The sequence below is a fragment of the Dioscorea cayenensis genome, chromosome 5 (genome assembly GCF_009730915.1).
Source record: "Dioscorea cayenensis subsp. rotundata cultivar TDr96_F1 chromosome 5, TDr96_F1_v2_PseudoChromosome.rev07_lg8_w22 25.fasta, whole genome shotgun sequence".
Classification (NCBI taxonomy): Eukaryota; Viridiplantae; Streptophyta; class Magnoliopsida; order Dioscoreales; family Dioscoreaceae; genus Dioscorea; species Dioscorea cayenensis.
Window position 1 is genome coordinate 3,615,126 of NC_052475.1, and position 6,678 is coordinate 3,621,803.

Genomic DNA, 6,678 nt, shown 5'->3' on the forward strand with positions numbered 1-6,678 from the left:
ATAATCGAAACCAGCCAGTTGATTTGTCTGGGGGATGCTTGCTCAATTTCTAGGCCACATCGCAAGCAATTGTCAGAACTTCCCCATCGGATATGAGAAGTGGCAAAAGGTTCCACAAAGCTATAAAGATCATGTGTGGAATAACATTATAAAGGTTTGTAGCAATATTTATAGTTGAGAATTTATGTATTGCATCATTTTGTACTTTTATAATGTGTGGTACTATATTTATGTGTAGACAAAAATGGAGGTAAACAATGATGGACACAAGGATTACATTTTCAAAAGTTTGGCGAAGAAATGGCGGGACCATCGCTTTAATCTATATAATTATACTCAATGTGATCCTGATGCTTCCCGTGAATCCAACATTGCAAAGAAACCTGCTGAAATTCCTTTGGACCAATGGGTTGCTTTTATTGATTATAGAGCTCGCCCGATATAAAGGTAACATGCTTAATATTTTTCTTTGTTGCAATATTTTTTTAAATAATATGCATTTCAATGTTAATGATCCGTTTGAATAATGCAGGCAAAAGCAGAACAAAATGCACAAAATCGCACTAAGTTGACAATGCCGCACACATTAGGGTCAAAATCATTTGCGCGGCTACAAAAAGAGATGGTTGCCAATTTTATGTTATGAGCAATTTTGAATATTTGTTTATTAATTAGCAATACTTATATTAAGCTTATAGATCACACATAATTATTTTTGTAGGAAACTCAACTTCATCGGCCTGTTACAAGAGCTGAATTGTTCCAAGTCAGCCATACAACCTCAGATGGGTCTTTTGTAAATGAAGAGGCAAGGCAAAATCATGTAAGTAGCGCATAGTGTTATACAGTATGATTGATGCATGGTTGTTTGATGATAAACATTTATGTAATATACAACTTTAATTATACAGGAAGAGTTAGTTATTCATAGTCAAAATTCATCTGAAAATGAAGCATTCCTTAATGTTTTTGGGAAAGAACACCCTGGCTATGTACGAGGATTAGGGCTTGGAGTTGTCCCAACCCAAGTATATGGGGCATCAAGCAGCTCAAATAGCAAAAATTCAGCTTGTGGCGGTACACCATCAGAATTTGAAGCCCTTAGGGAAATAGTGCAACAATTATCCAGGCAAGTTGAAGTAAATCAGCAGCAAATATCATTCCTTACCCAACAACTAGCAAACCAAGGCCAAAATGCTGCACCTAACACGGTTTGGTTTTTACATTTTGTCTATTACAAATTACTGTAGTGTTTTGTTTCATGGGATTCAATTTATTTTCCACATTTAACAATCACAAATTTCGATCAGGAAAATACAAGGTCTGCAGGTATTGGAAGACGTGAGTCGCAGGATAGTCATTCAGCTCACGGTGAACATAGTTCAAACCCTGATGCATAGGTGATATTGACTTTAGTTTTTTACATATTAGTATGGAATATTGCCTTATAACTCTTAAATTTCATTCATCCACTTTATTCACTTTTTTTTTTCAGAGCTCTTTGGAATATGTGCCAGATGGAGTTGGAGTTTAGATTATACTATATAGATATATATATATATCATATGGAATCCATGTTTTGAACTTTGGACTTTGTTTTTATGTTCCCTGTTCTCAGAGACTTTTAGTAATAGTAGTCGCTTAACATTTAGAATTTATCATTATTGAAAAACTTTGTGTCTTTTTTTGTTTTAATGTTGGAGTGTGGTATTGTACAAAAATTTGCTACCTTTTTGAATCGAAAGATGATGGAGAATGTGAACCTAATACAATGAGGAAAATTTTTGTGAAGCCCCAATGAAATGTATGTGGCTCATTTATTGATATTATGTTTTCGTCATCATGCATGTTTATTCATTTTTAAAAGGACATGTTCTTCACCAGCTTCTCAGACAGTAGTGCACTGAAGAAATGGAGAAGAAGACAATGATCCCCAGAGTGAAGCTGGTAACACAAGGATTGGAGGTGCTTGTCTTACTTTATCATTCATTTCCTTAATTTCATTTTGTGATTATTAAGAATTTTACTGTTGTGATAATCATCCAAGCATGTATCAAAGTTGGGGTTTGGGTGCATGGGTCTCACTGGGGCTTACAACTCTCCACGTCCAAGTCACTGACTGCTTAATTTTTGCAACAGGTGTGTGTATCTTAATTAGCTTCTTGTTAATCTTCTCCTTAATTCATAATGTTAAAATACAATGCAGTGCAGTGCACAATATATTAATTAGTAGTATATATTTAATTAATTAATAACGCATATTCTTATCATGGTGGTGATGATGTTAGGCAAAGATTTGCAGTAGTATAAGTATATGGGAAGAGCAGAGTTTCTGCATTTAATGTGTGCTAATCATTATTGTATGACAAGGTTATTGGTTTTGTAGATTGATGCTCATGTTGGTGGTGTTAATGATCTGGTATTCTCTCATCCTAATAAACAATTGTGTGTAATCACTCGTGGAGATGACAAGATGAATAAGGTTGGATCTTAATTTAGGTGGTGGTGTTCATATATTCAGGTAAATATTTAATTTTTTTGACCATGTAATGTAGGTGTGGGATGCAAGTAGCGGCACCAAACAATATACTTTTTGAAGGTCATGATGCACTGCTTATTCGGGCTTTGTCCCCATTACAAGGAGAATATCCAGTGACCTTCCATCCGACTATTTGAGACCCGCTTATATCTCTTTTGATGATCCTTTGCATGTTAACAAGCATGCAGTCTTTTGTCTTTGCTTATTTGCACCTTCACAATACTTATACTTGATCATGCAGTTCGTCTTTTCAACTGCATTGGATGGAAAGATAAAGGCATGGCTGTATGATAATGTGGGATCCAAAATTGATTATGATGCCCCGGGTCACTGGTGCACTACAATGGCTTATAGTGCTGATGGATCTAGGTTAGTTTTATCTACTGCTTAATTTTTGTATTACTCATCCTTAATTTAGTTTACATTTCCTATTTCCTATAATGTAAAAAGTAAAACTTTGTTCTTTGTAGGCTCTTTTCCTGTGGGACCAGCAAGGATGGAGAATCTTACATTGTCGAATGGAATGAAAGTGAAGGTGCGGTAAAAAGAACATATCAAGGATTTCGTAAACGATCAATGGGTGTTGTGCAATTTGATACCACTAGAAACCGGTTTTTGCCTGCTGGTGATGAGGGTTTGAAACTGGTTCTTCCTGTAGTTGTTACTGGAATGGTTTGTCAAATAACTCAAGTTTTTCTTTTATTTGGTTGATTTGTCCATGCTTGCTTTCCTGTTTTTATTCAAATAATTTTATGAAGAATTTCACATTTGTTGAATGAGATATGACTGTGCATTATAGGATGGAGACAGCAGAAACTTGGGAGATGTAAAAAGTCGAATAGCTAATGAAGCAATGGAGAAATCTAAAATTTGGAAGCTCACAGAAATTAATGAACCAACTCAATGTCGATCCTTGAGGCTCTTTGATAACATGAAAACAAGCAAGGTCGTGCTTTCTTATCTTGATGTTTTTTTCTCAGATTATATCATTTATGATTCAGTTCTTATAGTACTACACATTACATATGACTCTTCTGTTGTACAAACCTTGTAGGCCATTTAAAACAATGTTCCAATTATTGTCTTTTTGGACAAATTATAGGAGAATGTTTTGAACATATTTGTGTTCGGTTTTTCTTCCCCTTAATTTGAACTGTGGTTCTAGTTGTAATTATGGTCTACCTTTTAAGAGAGGGGTATCTGAAGGAGCTTATTGCTTCCAGCTTGTAACTACTGGGACAAGTCTTAAGCAGGATTTAAACATGTTTGCATAAATATTTTCCTCATTTGCTATCATAGTTCTACAAGAATTTTATGTTCCAACACCTTGAATTTTGCTAAAGGTTGTTTTGTAGAACTATCATAAAAACTAACATGACATGGGTTCCATCCATTTGTAGCAATATGCTTATATTTTTTTTTTAACCTAAGTAACATTGGTAATTTTATTTTTATGTTTTTTTTTAACCTAAGTAACATTGGTAATTTTATTTTTTTGAATTGCTAACAATTTTCGTTGACTGAACATGGTGTGATTTAGTGGATGTATGTTAATGTCTGATTTTTGATGTTTTAAGTTTGAACCAAGGTAATGGAAAAGGCAGAATACTACTAATCAATCTTAGTCAGTAATGTCTCAGTTTACTGTGATGAAAGGTGATAATAGAATGCCTTAATTTGATTGAGATTTGCTCCTGTGTGTACAGATATCGAGGCTAATTTATACAAATTCTGGAATTGCCATCTTGGCCACGAAATGAACGCCATCTGAGTGGAAAGGTGGGAATATTATTGTATAGACTACACCAAGCTTATTTTGCAAGTTCTTGCCAAAATTTAAGTATGAGTTATTTGTTTTACAGGAAACAGCAAGTGTCATTCCTCAATTATGGCAACCTGCAAGTGGTATAATAAAGACCAACGAAATAACTGACATAAATCCTGAGGAAGCAGTTCCTTGCTTTGCTTTGTCGAAGAATGACTCTTATGTCATGCCTGCATCTGGTGGTAAAATTTCTCTCTTTAACATGATGACTTTTAAGGTACTCCTATGACAACTCTTGAAGGCATTTCTTTTTCCAGTCAAATCATTTCATATTCTCAAAATTGTAACCTTTTTAATAATATTCTGATAAATGCAGACCATGACAACATTCATGCCTCCGCCACCGGCAGCAACATTTCTTGCATTTCATCCTCAGGATAATAATATAATAGCTATAGGAATATGGATGACTCGACAATCCAAATCTATAATGTTCGAGTAGATGAGGTTTGTGACTACGGATGTATTTGTGTGATTAGTCACCAAAAGACCAACATTTATAAGTTATTTGTTTATCTTGTTGCAGGTCAAGAGTAAACTTAGAGGCCACACAAAAAGAATCACTGGTCTTGCCTTCTAGAACACGTTGAATGTGTTGGTTTCATCTGGAGCTGATGCTCAGGTTATGGTTATATGAAAAATTCAACTGGAAATATGCAGACACACCACTTCGCAAATAAGGTTGAGATTTCAAATTGTGGTTATATGAGACCATGCATCTCTCAACTCATGAATGGTCCTTGTGTTGTTGCTTGATGTTACTGTAATTTTTTATCCCCAGCTGCAGAAGTTGCACTCACATCTCCACCAATTAATGACAGTTTCATATCAGAATGGCATTTCTGACCATAATGTAAATAGTTCCTTTCAGAGCCAAAGACTGCCAGCAGAATGGGGTTAGGTGAAGGTATTACTCATTTATTCATGTGGATTCATTGGCTATTTGCTTGTCCAGAATGAACAAAGTGTATGGTTGTGCCTTTCTATTTTACAGAAAAGAACTGTAAGAAACTAGAATTGGTGTTGTGTTACTCCTGGTAAATAAAATATGGTTTTATTATATCAATCAATAGATTTTGTCAGTTTTTATTATCTACTACTCAGGATATTTAATTATTGTATTATTTATCATCCTAAAAAATGATAATAATAATAAAAAAAAAGAATCACAATCTCGGCGGTTTAAACCGCTCCCAAACGAAAATTCCAAAATTATCTTTCAGAATCCTGGCAGTTACATCATGGCAGTTAAAACCGACGGAAATCTTGATCACAAGAGTGACAGTTACAAACCGCCGCGAATATCGTAATCCATCTCCCGGCGGTTATTCCGGCCGTTGATCATAACCGCCGGGAAATGCATTGCCGACATCTGAATTCACGGCGGTTTGTTAACTGCCACAGAGTGCATTTAGCGGCGGTTATAACCGCCGGTAAATGACCTAAAAACCGCCACTAAATGCTTTATTTCTTGTAGTGTATGCCATGAAGATCCAAGTGAAAATCCGATATGAGTAGAGTAGATATAAGCAATGTCAAGACGTTGATGAATTCCGAGATTACTGTGAAGGAGGCTATGTTGATCTGTAAAGCCGGTGCTGTGTCCGAGGTCGTCACCATCTTCGTTGTACCTGCTCGGTGTGCTGTCACTCTCTGTATGGCTCTCACCATGGGTGCCGACCTGTTCTCCCGCACTCGATACCGTGCACTCCAAGAAACAAGATTGAACTTCGGTTTATCCACCAACCTCATACTATTCAAACACTCCAATGCATTAAAAACCCTTTCATAGCATCACTCGGAACTTCATATTTTCCATACATGTCAAGCCTTCAAAATGACAGGAAACACTAGACGCTTCAACCCAACACAATCTATCAATAGTTCTCTAAATAATGTAAGAGCCTCCTTTAAAAACCCCACGCTCGATACAAGCACTCGAGAATCACTGGATATAAACATGTTTTCGGAGGCATTCTCTCGTGCAATAGACATGCATCATTGAATCCACCACACTTATCGTACATAAGCGCCAACTTGGTGCCGAGGGACTCGTGGTGATTGGGGAACTCCAGATACTTTTGATTGACTTGGCGAAATTTGGTGAAGTAATTTGCCAGTTAGATGCGTTTCTTTGTTCTATTAATGATGTTACTTGTCACCAAACGATCTCGGGACAGAGGCCACGCAATGTTGTGTTTGATACAGAGATGCTTTCATAGTTGATGAGGTGCTAGTAGTTGATGCTGCCTGCATAGTTGCCATGACAACCATCATTAGCTTCCAACTAAAGCCTTCCAATCCAGCAAGAAGA

At 36.2% G+C, this 6,678-nt stretch overlaps 1 pseudogene; it reads left to right on the top strand.

Moving 5' to 3' along the window:
- Positions 1 to 34: 34 nt before the first annotated feature.
- Positions 35 to 5,705, top strand: LOC120262118 (annotated as a pseudogene).
- The last annotated feature ends 973 nt before the right edge of the window (positions 5,706 to 6,678 follow it).